Genomic DNA, 18153 nt, shown 5'->3' on the forward strand with positions numbered 1-18153 from the left:
CAGGTTTCCTATCGTCGCTTCGATTATACCGCGATGGTATGAGCTGCTCCCATCCTCAATTCATTCTCCCATCGCCTTTAGTCTCATAGCCGCAGTGGCTGCCTCACACTTAATCTGTATGTCCATGGATCGGATATCTAGAATAGTCTCCAGTGCTCTAGTGGGCGTGACCCTCATCGCTCCGCCTATACCAAGACAACATGTTCTCTGAACCTGTTGTATGGTCCTTATGTTGCACTTGTTTTCCATAGCAGTCCTCCAAACTAGTGAGGTGTAAGTAAGTTTTGGTCTCATCACGCTCCTGTAGGGCCGGTGGACTATCCTAGGATTCAGGCCCCATTTCGAGCCTACGGCCCGTCTACATAGTGCCCAACATCTGTGAACCTTCTCAGTACGCTCCTGAATGTGACACTTCCAATTCAGTTTCCTGCCCAAGATCACACCTAAGTATTTGACCTTGTCAGATATCGAAATCGTCTTATTGAGGAAACGTGGTGCGTTAAATTGGCCCACCTTTGTCTTCCTCGTGAACAGGCATATTTCAGTCTTCTTTGGGTTAACATTGAGACCTCTGGGTCTAGCCCAGTCATATGGCATATGCAAAACCCTTTCGACCGTTCTGCATAGCTCGTTCGGATCCTTACCCTTTAGAAGTATTGTAAAATCTTCTGCGTAGCAGACGGGTTCAAATCCTTCCTGAATAAGCATCCGTAATAGGTCATTTATTGTGGTCACCCATAGGAGTGGCGATAAAATGCCCCCCTGTGGCGTGCCCTTATATTTATGCCACGGGACACACAATTTTTCCAACTGTTCCTTAGCATATGGCTTATTCAGTCTCTAAGAACCGGGTCCACGCGGTACTGGTCTAAGGATTGGATCAATGTGTCGGTCCGCACATTGTTAAAAGCCCTCTCGTTCTTATTTGTTTCTTTTATTACTCTTTCGAGACGAGCTTAATGATGGCAGAAATTGTGCAATGGAAAAGTAAAGCCAGAGGATACCACAACACCAACCATGGTATGACGCGTTTCGGTTTCTTGATTAAAGAGGCCATTCATCAGATACCTTGAGGTTTGGAGGCTTCAAGGGTCATACATTTGTAGGTTGCACATATATCGAATTCGTTGTGAAAAAGTCTTTTATAGTGAAAATACGGCACTAATCAATTTCGACACCCCGTCCAGGAGCTGTCCTTTTTCCAATGCATGTGTTTTGTGTTGTAGGAATGGATTTTTTGTCCACACAACTACAATTTCTGCCACGGTATACACATGTTTCTTTGCATCTTTCGAAAGTTGTGTTAATAGCTCCGAACGCTATACAACGGCAACGGCTCTCGCTGCTGCTCCGAGAATACAGGTTCGAATCCCGGCCTGGCTCCGTCGAATTGCATTTTTCAATATTTTTTGTATGTTCAGGCGAAGATAATTTTATTTCATAATTTTCGTTTTATTTCTCTTTTGAGACGAGCTTAATAATCGAAGAATTTTTTTTATACATTATTTTTTTAATTATTTCTGAATTTTGTAATTTTAAATTTAAAAAAAAAAAAATTTTTAATACAAATTTTTTTTCTTATTTTATTGCAGTTAGTTCCACCCCAATACACTACCTACATATCAAAATTCTGGGTGTTTTCATCTTCGTGTGCTAAATGTAAATCAAAACTTTTGCACCAGTTTCCCAAAACGTTTCCAAAGCATAGGTGCCTTTTTGCAGTAAAAGTTCATGCAATTTCCCTTGGCTTGATGGTGTTATACACCAATAGCAGCAACTACAAACAGCAGCAGTGGCAGTGCTAACTAGCATCAGCAGCCATATGGCATTGTTGTAAAACTAATTGCAAAAAATTTGCATAGTTCGCTATGCAGCGGCATTTTTGTTGACCAAATACACGGGAGTATTCAAGCAAAACACTCAACCCGGCAAAAAAAGAGCGAGCAAAAGAGAGTGCAGAGAGAGAGAGAGAGATAGAGGGAATACGTGAAATTTGAGAAAAAGAGAGTGGATGCATGGACTCTCAGAGAATTTTTGTGGCCCCAAAATTGAATAAATGAGGTTAAGTGTGCGAAAGGCGCCGCATCGTCATGTATAACAGTTTTCTAATGCCGTGCTATCCTTAGGGCTATGGAGTATAATGGAGAGCGGCGCAACATATGTTGGGTAGTGAAAGACAAAAACCCAATGGGAAAATTCAGTCTTTCTGCAGCAAACGAGCGCTTTACAACGGTGGTCAATGCAAACGGGAGAGAGCGACCATAAAATTGAATATCCCGCAAAGATACCGGGCGCGTAGAAAAAAATACAACAACAAAAACAAAAAGTGAAAATTAAACAAAAAAAAAAGAAAAATATACATAAAGAAGTGTCCCAAAGAAGTGCATATAGCAAAAAAAAAAGTGTTTAAAAACCAACGAAATTTCCTTAAAGATTAGACACCAGTCGTTCTAATTTCGGGCATTGTATCAATATAGATTTTGTGAAAAAAAAATCAAAAATAAAAGAAAAACCCTCATAAAACAATAATAACGACATACGACAACAGCAACGACTCATTCACCCCCACCCTTAGACACCGTGCGGCACTGCGCTGCAGCTACAGTTTACTGCACACGTTAACGGTATCGGTATTTTGTCTATGAATATTCTTGTTTTCATTGTTATTGCCAGAGTCGAAGTAGAGAGCAAGTGTGAGAGTGAGAGAGAGAGAGAGCACGGTGCAATTGCCACCACTAGCCCCTGCCTTTATTGTGCTTTTTTGGCGATTGATTGATAAGCTATGGTAAAATGCCGTATGTTTGGGAAAAATTCCAAAGAAAATTGGTGCTAAATAAAAAAAAAGAAATTATTGGAAAATTATTGTGAGAATTGTAAAAAAAAATATACAAATTAATATAAAACAAAAATAAAGCATACTTTAAGGCTTAAGCCGAATATATAGCTATCATCTAGGAGTTGCTGTTTTTTAAATACAAGAGAAGAAGCATCATTAGCGGAAAATCAAATCAACTCAACTCATATGTTTGCCGACACCTTGTCTGGAATTTCCAAGCAAAAACGTAAGTAAATTTCATTTAATTAAATTTTAAGAACCTCGATTTAAAAATTAACAGCGGAAGAACTTTATTTTTGGCACGTTGTGTTTCCTATGACATCAGAATACCAACTATTTTAATTTGTTTTTCCTTTTTTCGCGTTTTGTTTCTTTGTCAATCCTCTTCTCGCTTGACCCCCTTTCTCGCACTTCTACGGTCAATGACATTTGAACTCAACAATTCGTACAAGATTTTTATCTGACTCGCAAATATCATTCTGTACGTAGATATTCGTTTTTTTTATATATATGTAGTATACAATTAGGCGCAGTTTTTGTTGCTTTGCCTTTTGTGGTAATTGTATTGTCAAGCAGTCAAGAAGTTAGGAGACTGACTCTAGGCGTTTTTAGTTGTAGCGAAAACAAATACAACTACTTGGGAAAATAAACTAAAAAATATTTTAGGGGGACTAAACGCAAAAGGGGGAAAGTTTTTATTTGTGAAATAATATTTAAATATTTTTCATGAAGCAATCTTGTTATTAATTTGTTATATACCTCGAAATATTGTTCTAAGCCCTATAATGTATATATGTTCTTGATCTGTCTTGGCGATCAAGAACATATATACATATACAAAAGCGTTTAGTTTGGCTGGGCTGAATCTAATACACCCTCCACCATGGATCGCATTTGACACGTTCTTTTAATGACCTTTACAAATAAAGGGTGATTTTTTGGTTATTACCTTTTTGGCAACGCTGGTTTAAACAGCTAATGCACATTTCGTGTCTGGTTTCACTGTCAAACATCTTCAGTTTGGTCTATAATTTAACCAGGAAACGTCTTAAAAACGAACAACTCTTGGAAATTATTGAATTTTATTATCAAAATGAGTGCTCTGCTAAGAAAGTTCTTAACGCGCGTCTTCCTTTGAGCGACGAAGTCAATTATTGGCTCAATGGGTACTCAAACAAACAGAATTGTCGATTTTGGAGTGAAGATTAGCCAGAAGCATTGCAAGAGCTATCAATACATCCAGAAAAAGTCGCAGTTTGGTGCGGTTTATGGGCTGGTGGCATCATTGGACCGTACTTCTTCAAAGATGATGCGAATCGTAACGTAACTGTGAATGGCGAGCACTATCGTGAGATGATATCCAACTGTTTTTTTTTGCCAAAATGCAAGAGCTTGACTTGCATGACATGTGGTTTCAACGAGACGGTGTCACATGCCAAACAGCACGCGTAACAATGGACTTACTGAGAGGCGAGTTCGGTGAACATTTTATTTCACGATCGGGATTGGTGAATTGGCCGCCTAGACCGTGCGTTTTAACGCCTTAAGACTATTATTTGTGGGTTTATTTTAAAACTCATGTCTATGGGTTTTAAAAGCCCGCTTCAATTGGCGCATTGGAAGCCAAGCGTTTACTCGTGAGATACCGGCCGAAATATTGTAAGAGTATGTCAAAATTGGACTAAGCGGATGGACTATTTGAGAAGCAGTCACGGTCAACTAACACTAGAGTCTCAAGCAGTCAATTCGGGTGATTGGTTTATAAGGGAGCTATAGCAGATTATAACCCTAGTTGGACCATAATTAGCACGACTTTGGAAAGCCATAGTAAAACTTTACTAGGAATATTGCAGCCAAATCGGATTCTAGAGTCTCAAGAATTCTTAGGAAGATCGGTTTATATGCCAACTATATCAGGTTATGTTCCAATTTGGACCATTTTTGGCACAGTTTGTGGAATCAGAAAGAATCACCATATGCATAATTTCAACCCAATCGAAAACAAACTGCGTCCTCTAGAGGTTCAAGAAGTCAAGATCGGAGATGGGTTTATATGGCAACTATATCATAACCGATTTGAACCATTCTGTGCACAGTAATTGAAAATCAAAACAAACCACCTCAGCAAAATTTCAACCAAATGGGATTAGATCTGCGGCCTCTATAGGCTCAAGAATTGCATCTCTATCAGATTATGAACCGATTTGAACCATTCTTGGCACAGTACTTGGAAGTCAAAACAAGCCACCTCATGCAAAATTTCAGCCAACTTGGCTAAGAATTGCGCCCTCTAGAGGCTCAAGAAGTCAAGATCTGAGATCGGTTTACACAAAAGCTTTATCAGGTTATGAACCGATTTTACCCATTCTTGGTACAGTAATTGAAAATCAGAACAAAACACCTGATGCAAAACTTCAGCCAAATCGTTGAGGAATTGCGCCCTCTAGAAACTCAAGAAGTAACTATCCAAGATCGGTTTATATAGCAGGCTATATCAGGTTATGGATCGATTTGAACCATCCTGGGCACAGTAAGTGAAAATCAAAACAAACTACCTCATGCAAAATTTCAGCCAAATCGGATAAGAATTGCGCCCTCTACAGGCTCAAGAACGCAACATCCGAGATCGGTTTATATGGCAGCAATATTAAAAATTGGACTGATATGGCCCATTTACAATCCCACTAATAGGAATTATTTGTACAAAATTTACTCCTTCGAAAGTGAGCGTGCTTCATACAGACAGACAGAGGTAGGGACAGAAGGACGGACATAACTAAATCGACTTGGAATAGCAAGGCATTCAAGAATATTTATATTTTGTTGTTTCTCAGATCAATATTTCGATGTGTTACAAACGGAATGAAGGCCATCGTAGTGCAGAGCTTAGAATGTCCTCCTATAACGCAGAACACCTGGTTTCGAATCCTGGCAAGAACATCAGAAAAATTTTCAGCGGTGGTTATCGAATGCTGGTGACATTTGCGAGGTACAATGCCAATATAAAAATTTCTCCTCAAGAGTCATCGCACAGCGGCACGCCGGTCGGACTCGACTATAAAAAGGCTCTACTCCTGGAGGCCATTCAAGAATTCCTTCATGTACTAACATACCTTGTTGAAAAGCCCACAAGCCCTTACAGAAAATTTATTCCTCTAGCCGAAAGTTGAAAAAATTTCATTGAATCGATCTTCTGTGCTTCTTCTCCCATCTGTGACACCCAGTTTCGGAATATTTCTCTCCACTTGTTCACTCCATCGGAATTTTGGTTTTCCCCATTTGCGTTTTCCATTATGGTTGCCTTCAAAAAACTTCTTTGCTGGAGCTGCTAGTCCATATATTTTGCCAAGGATTTTTCTCTCAAACACTCCAAGTACTGCCTCATTTGCTTTCGCAAGTACCCATGCTTTGGAAACATATAACAGCACGGGTAGTATCAATGTCTTGCATAGTGTAATTTTCATCTGTCCAGAGGTGGCTTTGCTCCTCATCTGCCTGCTCAATCAAAAGTAGCATCTGTCAATATTGTCCTTCGTTTTAGTTCAAAACTGGAGTCATTTGTTTAAGTTATGGCGGTGCCTGAATAGAAAAAGTCGCTGACTATCTCAAATTTGTAGTTCCCAACTTTCTCCATTTCTTTACCTGCTCGGATTTATAAGGCTTTGTAGGAGTTGATATCATCCACTTTGTCTTATCTCCATTTACTGCCAAACCCACTTTCGTTGATTCTCTTTCGATACTTCCAAAGGTGCGATTGCTTCTTCCAGTGGCCGACCTATTATTGAGTTGCCCAAAAAGTAATTGCGGATTTTTTAAAAGAAAGTAAATGCATTTTTAATAAAACTTAGAATGAACTTTAATCAAATATATTTTTTTTACACTTTTTTTTAAAGCAAGCTAAAAGTAACAGCTGATAACTGACAGAAGAAAGAATGCAATTACAGAGTCACAAGCTGTGAAGAAATTTGTCAACGCCGACTATATGAAAAATCCGCAATTACTTTTTGGGCAACCCAATATATATTAGTGTGCCATTTCTATTCAATTCTGCTTCTCGTATAATCTTTTCCAACAGGATATTAAAGAGATCACACGATAGGCTGTCTTCCTGTCAGAAACCTTGTTTGGTATTGAACATTTCGGAGAGGTTCTTTCCTATTTTTAATGAGGAGCGTGTATAAGTTTTCCAGGGATATCAAACTCAGACATGTCCTGAAATACCTTTGAACGTATGGGGCTGTCGAAAGCGCCTTTGTAGTCAACGAAATGATAGTAGGTGTTGATTTGTCCTTTTCGCGTCTATAGCAGGATTTGGCGCAGCGAAAATATTTGGTCTATGGTGGATTTACCAGGTCTAAAGCCTCACTAATAGGGCGCAATTATTTCGTTGACTTTAGACTTTAATCTGTGACAAAGTACGCTCGACTGTATCTTGTATGCGATGGGGAGGAGATTAATCCCTCTATAGTCGTTGCATAACGTCTTGTCTCCTTTCTTGTGTACGGGAAATAGTATGCTGAAACTCCAATCATCGGGTATGGGTTCTTCTAGCCAGATTGCGCAGACGAGTTGATGCATACGTCTTCAGAGAACGAAGCCGAAGCTTTTCGTCGGCGATGGGGGCTTGGCCAAATCTTGATCGGCGTCGGTGTCTCGTAGGCTGAGCCGATTTAGAAATTCAAGTCGTTGGCTGTATAAATATCATTTTTGATGATTTATCGTTCAATTTTTATGGATGAAAAAAACTCAAAGAAAGAAGAAGAAAAATGTGAAAAAATTTTAAGACTTCAGTATTATTATTACGGCTCATCCATTTTTTTTTTGCTAAAATCGGCGCTCAATTTAAGCCACATGAGCCGATGAAAACTGAGGCGGCTTGGTTGGAATAGCAAAAGTCGGAGGCGGCGCGACGCCGTCTGAGATCAACTCAGCTTCGTACTCTGTACTTCTTCCAAGCGAGTCGCCGGCAACCCATCTGCTTCTGCTGCATTATTGTTTTTCAGCCTGGTAACTGCTACGTGAACCTCGTATTGACTATGTAGTACACATTATTATTATTTCGGCTCATCCGATGCCAATGTAAAAACTTCTTCCCAAGAATCATCGCACAGCGATTTTTTTTGCTAAAATCAGTGCTTAATTTACACCGCGTGAGCCGATGAAAACTGAGGCGGCTTGGTTGGAACAGCAAAAGACGCAGACAGCGCACCGCCATCTGAGATAAACTCAGCTTCGTACTCTGTACTTCTTCCAAGCGAGTCGCCTCCGGTCTTAAACAGTTCAGCCGGCAACCCATCTGCTCCTGCTGCATTATTGTTTTTCAGCCTGGTTACTGCTACGTGGACCTCGTATTGACTATGTAGTACACATTCTATACCATCATTAGGGATTGGTTCTGGCCACCATCGTCGGATACCACCCGCTGGAAAATGTTTTCTTTCCATATCCTCAGCACACTATCTGCATTAGTTACCAGATTCCCTCTGCAGGAGAATGTGCCAGCACCAAAGCCATCGGTTTGATGTTTAATTTATTGGTAGAATTTTCGGACTTCATTCTCCTGAACATCTCGATCCGCTCACACTCAAAGACTTGCTAAGGGTTTTCTTCTAGTGTTTTATACCCTTCACCATAGGATCCGTTAAAAATACTTGAAAATATTGGTCCAAGATCCCATAAAGAACATATATTCTTGATCGCCATGACTTTTAAGCACGAAATTTTGCACAGATACTTCTTATTTATGTAGGTCGTTGGGGATTGCAAGCTCTGAACCAACCAGATTTTGGTATAGCTTCGATATAAAGTGGTCTTTCGACTTGACTTCTTGAACTCCTAGAACAATTATTGACGGATTAGGCTGAAATTTTACACATAGTGTTCCATTACGACTTCCAACAATCATGTCACGTACGGACCAAATTCTTTGCATAAACTTTTAGCAGAATCCATGGTGGTGGATTCCCAAGATTCAGCCCGGACGAACTTAGCACGTTTTTACTTGTTTTAAAGACAATATTTTACTTGCCTTAAGTATTAGAATCTTTTTTATCATTCTCAAAAAATTTAAATTTAACAAAAAGTTTACTCTGATCCTTCTACTATGTATTTGTCTTTTTTTCTCTGTTAAATTTTAAATAAAGTTTTTGAAAAGTTTCAAAATAGATTTCACATATTTTCAGATGCATTAGGTATGGTAGTTATTTTCCCCCTCTCTTTCACTCTCTCTCTCTCTCTCTCTATCTGCACCTCATTTTCAATTCAAGTAGCTAATATTTGAGAATATATAAACAAACAATGGGACCTGACCACCGTACCACACACAAAACTAGAACTTTGTCGTTTTAATCAAGATACCAAATGTGACAACAAACAGATAAACAGGTAAAGTTAAAAAAGTCATTGATAAACAAAAAGTTTACCAATTTGGTTTCTTCAGTCCATTTTACGTTTTATTTATGCTGTTTGTCGTAAAAAAAGGGGTGGGGGGGAGAAAAACTACAAACTATTTGCCTAACTCTTGGCAAACGAATATCACCAAAAATATGGCCTACTTTTAGGATTAGCTAAACGGGAAAAACACATTGTAAAACTGGTCAATGGCTTTTGAACTTTTTTATGTGTTTTACACGTTTGTCGGTGCTAGTGTGATAGTGTGACAGTGTGTACATGTGTGTGAGTCTTGTTGTGTGTTTTTGGGTGTTCATCTCAAGAACTATGATTTCAAATACAAGGATTTTATGGCATAAAATGTTATCTTGATTGTTTTTTGGCCTTAAGTTTTACAAAGTTTAGCGGCTACGGTGACTATGGCTGAGGAGTTTCGAAAATTTTTAAAAAAGGCCTTTACAAGGCTAATGCTTGACAAAATCTTTACTTGCTATACCAGATCCCTAAAATTCTGTATAGGTGTACCCGGTATAATCCTTTTTATGCCCTTCTTTGAGATTTTGTTCAAAAAGGGCCTTGGTGAGGGCTTTGCTTTTCTTTTTCCATGTGTTTGCCTTAACAAATTCTGTTTGTTCTGTTTCTACAACAAAGCCTAGTCTCTATATATTTTTTGGCTCAAAATTGTCTGGTCATACTCTATGGACTACGACAAAATGAAAGGGGAAAATGAAAATTGTTCACTAAGAGTCAACTTTGTTGTTGGTGCGAAGAGGTTCAACAGCCTCCGGTGGCAATTTGAGAGAAAACAATCGCATTGTACACAAGCACAGACAACATAATGAAACAAATATAAAATCATGGAAAAAAAAATTGTCCCAGGCTGTGGGACAACAACACCCGAGTTTTGTATAAAGCACAAGACAAAGTATGCAGAGAGTGAGAGAGTAGGATACCCAAAATAGAAGAAAAAATTGTCATTCTAGTAGCAAACAAAATCTGGAATCCCCCAGCAAAAGTGTAGCAGTGCAACGACTAAAGGAAAACTTAACCCTTTATGGCTACAACCATATCCCCCTTTCAACCCAATTTCTTACTCAGCTTTAGCCTCATTGGTAGTTGGTTGCATAAAAACATGTCGAATCTGTTGCCGGCAAATTCTTCGCCCCTGAGACTTGGGGATAGGCAAACATTTTGAAGTTGGTTCCGCATCCGTTTCCGCAAAATGTATACCAAACCATATTTCCCCCCTCAAAATAGTAAAAGCTGCATCTATGTATGGGTGTGTGTTTGAAAAGAGCGTTCAACTACGTTTAGTGTTCTTTAAGTTTTGGGTCTGTGGGCCATAGTGTGTTAAATTGCAGTCGTTATCGGTGTGCAGCTGCAGTACCAGCACACAGAGCTTTTTATGTTTTGTTTTTTTCGGGGCGGTGTTGTGTGTGTCTTTGTGCAATAAAAACAAAAACAAACACCAGAAATTCGACATAATTCGAATATTTTAAGAAAAGCTCTAACATCACGTATCGCCATCAGCGATGAACAAGAAATAAATGGCACAGTGGGAGAAATTGAGAAGAAAAATTTGGGGAAATATTTATAAAAATTCGCCTCGAAGCCAAAAGAAATGTCTGTGCCATATTTGTAGATGATCGAAGGGAAATTCCGGATCCGGACGGATCGACCGACGAGCGGACTGACGTACGAAAGGACCGACTAGCATATAGACTGCCAAACGGACAGACTGCTGCACGGACCCGTTGATGGACGCAAAAACGGACATGGAAAAATCGAGTCAGGAAATGAGTCTGAGGTCAAACCGTATATGTTCTTCTCATAAACTCCGACCCGGGGTTGGAGTCGAAGCCTAGATTTCGCAGTCCTGGTTAGGAGATATTCAGTCATGTAGAAATTCTCCATTTGAGGACACCGTAGGGCAGAGGGTAGCATGTCCGTATATGACGCTGAAAGCCAGGTTTTCAATCCTGGCAAGAACATCAGAAATTTTTTTTTCAGCAGTGGTTATCCCCTGCTAATGCTGGCGACATTTCAAAAAAAAAAAAAACTTCTCCCCGAGAGGTGTCGCACTGTGGCACTCCGTTCGCGCTCGATTATAGAAAGAAGATTCCTTATCATTGAGCTTAAACTTGAACCGGGCAACACACATTTGAGAAAATTGCCCCTGTTCGCCAAATTTATATTTGCAAAAATTCTTCACCAGGAGAAGTCGTTCAGCGGCACGCTTTTCGCACTCGGCTATAAAAAGGAGCTTCATTAGCATTAAGCTAAACTTGAATCACTCATTGGTATGCGAGAAATTTCTCCTATTATAGCTAATACCCACCACCGAAGGATGAAGGGGAGTTTATTCAATTTGTCAAACCGATTGTAAGACATCGAAATATCTATTCTCTGATCCGTCGTAAAAATTTAATAATATCTTGCAATCTCCGTCTGTCTGTCTTGATTTACGCATATGACGAGTACGAGTACGCTTACCTTATGCCGGACTCCGTTGTTTCTAATGGTACCCGCTGAAAACCTACCTTGTGGCACCTCTGGGGATTAATTCCACCTTGGAACTGCTTTCGCATTACTTCGAGGTGGACCCCATATCTGGTGATTATCCATATCATCTTCGTTGTGTCTGCTTCCAGACTCCAGCATTCATAATCTACGCCGCTGTGTCCTGGTCCATCTTCTTCCTAGGCAGTACTTGTTGGGCTTATATCATCAGTAATTCTCTTCTTCCAGCATCCTCCGGACAATTGTCTCAAGCGAAACGTCGAAAATCGCTGTCTCCAGTTCCCTGCGTCTTTCGACCCAGCACTCGCAATGCAGGAATGTTTGTTTCACATCATCTGTAACCTCTAGTTCCTGATAAATGCACATGCTGGAAGAGCATTTGCCCATTCCATGTTGATATTTCCCGAAGTAATCATGGCTTGTCAACATCTGCGTAACGTTATAGTTGCCGTCACCGAGTTTCCTATCTCTCCGTACATCGGCTATAAGTCAATCGTCCACTTTTGTTGGTATATATCGATAGCCTCATCTCGTATGGCCTGTCCCTGTCCTATCTGTGTGTTGCATTTCGCAGTGTAGGCCCTGACGCGCGTAGGCTTATCGGTACCATTCTGGCTATCCCAAGGGTTGCGGGCTCCGCCACTGTTCGGTAGTGTGATATGACCCTAAAAGCTGTTGTCCTCTGTACCGAGAGTATCGATTTCGCTTGGCATGCTGTCTGCTGTTTCTGGCCCCATATTTCGCTCCCATAGAGGAGATTGCTATTGCATGTCTCCATTAAGAGTCTGTGCCTGCTCGGGTGAGGATCACCTATGTTTGCCATCAGTCTACTGAGTTACGCCGTTGTTCTCACGATCTTTATAGACGCGTGCCGGATTGGCTTTGCAAAGACCAGCTTTCTATCTAGTCGGGTCCCTAGATTCCGCCTGTCATTTCGGTTCGCAGTATTCTATCAAAACTGGCATTCCGAAGATCCAGTTCAAGTGTGGAGCCTTGCGCCGCTCCTGATGTGACCTCATATTCACTTGTTCCATCCTGAGAGTTATAGATAAGTACCTTTTTTGCAAGTAACTTCTCTCATCTCTCTCTGCTCTCTGAACAGTCTATTCTTAAGCAGTTGTCTTCGGTTGACTTGATTACTGCATCAGTGATCTCTTCCGTGGTGGAGAGGACATTCAGGTCGCGGTTCTCTATTGTCTCCTTTGGTTTAAGGTCCTGCACGACTACAGCCTCCTTAAGTGCTCACTTGACACTTCCTTATTCCCACCTCTGTCCATCACGAGGAGAATCGCACCCGTTTTTTTTCTCTGGACGGAGCGAATGGCGACTTCTTCTTCCTCCGGTTTCGCATTTCACCTAAGGTCCCTAAGCACGTCTACATAGCTGTGCCATTCTTTCGACTTCATTACTACGGCCTGCGGTCTCCGCCTAGGTTTCCGTGGTTATCGAGCTCACGGTTTTCGCCGCGTGGTCCTCATGGCGTTTTTCACTTTTGTGAGGTTCTTTCTTTCATCACTTTTCGCTGGTGGTCTCTCTCCTCTTCTTTTTCTTATTGCCGGGGTTATTATCGACAGCCGTTAGGGCGCGCCTCTTATTTTGCACTGTTGAATGCGTCGGAATGTTATTTGTGAGAGTCTCTGTTATTCTTCGCCTGCTTAGTTGCTTCCAGTTTCTGCAGTGGCTTTCTATGATGTCCTACAGTTCTTTTATATTTGCTGCTCCATTTTGGACATCCCTGCTGATGTTTTTCTGCCTGCCTTTGGCCAGTCCCATTTGACAAAGGACTTTCATGAATTTTCCAGGTGCTTCTTGTGAAAGTTGCAGCTTCAAGATGAACTCTTGTCTAAAAAACTGATGCTATTGTCTCATGCTACTGCGTTATTCTCTGCTGGGGTGCAGTTTAATGCCGTACTTCTTACTTCCTTATCCTTCTGGACACTGGGCCTGGAGACTCGTGGAGAATGCACCGGTGATCGGTATACTTTCGACCTCTGTCCATCGATTACATCTTCTCTGCTCCTGTGTTGCTTGGTGTCTCCAGTTTGATTGGTCCCAACTTAGAGCCGCTTTCTGTGTGCGAAAATATTGTCGACCTCGCGGGTATCTTTGCAAGCAGTGAGGTTCTCGCGAGGTTTGACACAAGACCTCTTGAGTACTTGCGTTCAGAGCCAGTTCGGGCATTAATCTGGATATCAAATCAACTGAACCTACATTACCAATTTAATGGTTACGAGGCACAGAGCGTTCTCTAAGCCCTGTCATGTGTTTAGCGCGACGGAGCTTGAAAGCCATTTCATGAAGGATGCCACTCCTGCTATTCAGATAACAGAATACCATAGCCGTCAGCCCGTAGCATCAATCGAAATCCTTTATCAAAATCATATTCCAGTGTAGACGCCAGAGTCAAGGCCCCTTTGTTTCAGAAATCCACGGGCGCATCACTCGCCAGACTGCGTCTATTTGTAGAGCACCCCTGTGGGTGGATAAATATGCAACTGGCGGTATCCGTTCGTCGTCAAGTATAAATGCCTATATAGTAGCATATCCTCGGTCTTCGCCGCTCGTGGTCGGCGCTGCTTATTTCCTTATTTTCCACAGCTGATCTATAGGTCGTTCAGCTATCCGCCACCTGCTGACCCAAACAGAAGCCTGAGCTCGGTCTTACCTTTTAACTCATCTTACAGCCCTTAAAAAAAGAAGATATTGAGCTTAAGCTTTGCGCATATTTTTTTTATCATAGGCAAATAAGTTCGAAGCAGAACAATATCGGACTATACATTTATATAGCACCCATATAAACAGATCTGTCGTTTTGAGGTCTTGTGGCCATAAAAAGCGCATTAACCACCCGTTTTCGCTGAAATTTAGCACAATGAGCTATGTTATGTTCCTTGGTATATTAGCAAAGTCTGGTCCACATTGGACCATATTTGCATATAGCTGTCATATAGAACGATCTTCCGAACGATCTTTCGGGCCCACAAAAGGTCTATCAACTAAATCGGTTAGAGAATATCAGGCTGAAATAAAGTCTTTTTTTAGAATGAATTTCATCTAACATCCAAAATTAAATGATATTTAAACCTCCGAGGGAATTCTTAGTCCAATAAAGATCATACTCCTATGAGATTCAGACAAAGGCATTTATATTGGTGTACTATTAGTCAAGCGATATACAAATACTATTTTCGTAGCATGGTATTCAGTTAAAGCTCTATAATTTTCGAAAATAAATATTCAAAGAGCAATTTTATTCCATATAAAGTAAAAGAAGGTGCAGCGGAACGGGCCCCGTTTAGCTAGTGACTATAAAATTACATATTTAGCCAAATAGAAAATCTGTCTTTGAAAAAATTAAAAATACTTTCATATTTTGCAGCCTTTTTTCCTTTAACTATTTAAAGAAATTCTTTTAGTGTTCTCCGATTTCGATATGCGTAAAACGATTTTATTCTGTGCAAACGTAGCTACCCAACCATTGTCTCTCTGAATTTGTGATAGTTTCTTCTCATCCCAGCAAACCAATCGTTACGAAATCGTCACGAAATCTGTACGAACTTCGGATGATTCTTCCGACTTCGGATCCGAAAACGTAACGAGCTCTTTACGAAAGTTATATGGAGTGGTTGACATGATTTCGGAATGAAACGTCGAAGTTTCGGAGAAAAATCGGAACGAATTCGTTCCGGTTTCGGAACGAAATCTCAAAAAAAAACCTTGGGAAATTTATTTCCGAAACTTCGTAAAAAATTCTGAATGATTTCTGAAGTAATTTCGTATTGAAATCGGATGACCTTCCGAATGTTTGTTGAGAATTCTGAACGGTTTCGGAAGAAATTTCGCCTAAAAATCTGAAGTTATTTCCTAATGAAATCGGATGTTCCTTCCGAAACTTCGTACAGAGATCAATCAACAAACTGAATTAATTATTTTCATTGAAACAAATAAAGATATGTAACCGTTGAGCAGAGAAAAATATCCGTATCTCGGAATAGGTACTACCTATTACGTCAAAATGTTCAAGTCTTTCAGGAATAGGCTCAATATGATATCGGAGCGTAGCATGTTGTCCGCCCTTCCTATAGGTCTGGGTGCCTTGGCACCAGTAGTCGAGAGCAATGCTTCAAGCTTCGGCGTTACTACAGAAGAAGGCCGACTTTCTGGCGCCCTATCTGGTAATTATTTTCACATCGTGCCTAGGACTTACATGTATTCCGAAAATATATGTATATGGAGGCAGGGAAATTTCTTCCCGAAATTTCGTAAAGAATTCTGAACGATTTCTATGCTAATTTCGTATTGAAAGCGGACATATCTTCCGAAAGTTCGTTAAGAATTCTGAACAATTTCGAAAGTAATTTCGTATTGAAATTGAACGTACCTTCCGAAACTTCGTAAAGAATTCTTAACGATTTCGAAAGTAATTTCGTATTGAAATCGGACGTACCTTCCAAAACTTCGTAAAGATCTCTGAAGTAATTTCGTATTGAAATCGGATGTACCTTCCGAAACTTCGTACAGAGACCAATCAACAAACTGAATTGAATTTTTTTTACACATAATTGTAAACAAATAAAGATATGTAACCGTTGAGCAGAGAAAAATATCCGTATCTCGGAATAGGTACTACCTATTACGTCAAAATTTTCAAGTCATTCAGAAATAGGTTCAAAATGGATTCCAAAGATCCAATAGCTGCAGTGATGATATCGGACCGTAGCATGTTGTCCGCTCTTCCTATAGGTCTGGGTGCCTTGGCACCAGTAGTCGAGAGTAATGCTTCAAGCTTCGGCGTTACTACAGAAGAAAGCTGACTGTCTGGCCACTATTTTCACAGCGGGCCTAGGACTTACATATACTCCGAAAGTCTGGTTGAAGGCAGGGAAATTTCTTCCTGAAATTTCGTAAAGAATTCTGAACGATTTCTATGCTAATTTCGTATTGAAAGCGGACATATCTTCCGAAAGTTCGTTAAGAATTCTGAACGATTTTGAAAGTAATTTCGTATTGAAATTGGACGTACCTTCCGAAACTTTGTAAAGAATTCTGAACGATTTCGGAAGTAATTTCGTATTGAAATCGAACGTACCTTCCGAAACTTCGTAAAGAATTCTGAACGACTTTGGAAGTAATTTCGTATTGAAATCGAACGTACCTTCCGAAACTTTGTAAATATTTCATAACGATTTCGGAAGTAATTTTGTATTGAAATCGGACGTACCTTCCAAAACTTCGTAAAGATCTCTGAAGTAATTTCGTATTGAAATCGGATGTACCTTCCGAAACTTCGTACAGAGATCAATCAACAAACTGAATTGAATTTTTTCTTTGACACATAATGGTAAACAAATAAAGATATGTAACCGTTGAGCAGAGAAAAATATCCCTATCTCGGAATAGGTACTACCTATTACGTCAAAATTTTCAAATCTTTCAGGAATAGGCTCAAAATGGACTCCAAAGATTCTATAGCTGCGGTGATGATATCGGACATTAGCATGTTGTCCGCCCTTCCTATAGGTCTGGGTGCCTTGGCACCTCTAGTGGAGAGAAATGTTTCAAGCTCCGGCGTTACTACAGAAGAAGGCCGACTGTCTGGCCACTATTTTCACAGCGTGCCTAGAACTTACATATACTCCGAAAATCTGGTTGGAGGCAGGGAAATTTCATCCCGAAACTTCGTAAAGAATTCTGAACGATTTCTAAGGTAATTTCGTATTGAAATCGGACATACCTTCCGAAAGTTCGTTAAGACTTCTAAACGGTTTCGAAAGTAATTTCGTATTGAAATTGAACGTACCTTCCGAAACTTCATAAGAAATTCTGAATGATTTCGGAAGTAATTTTGTATTGAAAACGGACGTACCTTCCAAAACATCGTATAGATCTTTGAAGTAATTTCGTATTGAAATCGGATGTACCTTCCGAAACTTCGTACAGAGATCAATTAACAAACTGAATTGAATTTTTTCTTTGACACATAATGGTAAACAAATGAAGATATGTAACCGTTGAGCAGAGAAAAATATCCGTATCTCGGAATAGGTACTACCTATAACGTCAACATTTTCAAATCTTTCAGGAATAGGCTCAAATTGGACTCCAAAGATACAACAGCTGCGGTGATGATATCGGACCGTAGCATGTTGTCTGCTCTTCCTATAGGTCTGGGTGCCTTGGCACCAGTAGTCGAGAGGAATGCTTCAAGCTCCGGCGTTACTACAGAAGAATGCCAACTATATGGCGCCTCATCTGGCCACTATTTTCACAGCGTGCCTAATACTTGCATATATTCCGAAAGTCTGGTTGGTGGCACACCACAGGGGGCATTTTATCGCCACTTCTATGGATAACCACCGTAAATGACCTATTACGGATGCAAACTGGGGAGGGATTCGACCTGTCTA

At 40.2% G+C, this 18153-nt stretch overlaps 1 protein-coding gene across 1 annotated transcript in view; it reads left to right on the forward strand.

Moving 5' to 3' along the window:
- The first annotated feature begins 1612 nt into the window (after window positions 1-1612).
- Window positions 1613-18153, forward strand: part of LOC106082975 (sodium/calcium exchanger 1) — a 577326-nt gene continuing 560785 nt past the window's right edge. Inside the window, exon 1 of the mRNA XM_059363418.1 lies at window positions 1613-3062. The gene's annotated coding sequence lies outside the window, so the exon portion shown is untranslated. The remainder of the gene's footprint in view (window positions 3063-18153) is intronic.

Source organism: Stomoxys calcitrans, chromosome 2 (genome assembly GCF_963082655.1).
Source record: "Stomoxys calcitrans chromosome 2, idStoCalc2.1, whole genome shotgun sequence".
Taxonomy (NCBI): domain Eukaryota; kingdom Metazoa; phylum Arthropoda; class Insecta; order Diptera; family Muscidae; genus Stomoxys; species Stomoxys calcitrans.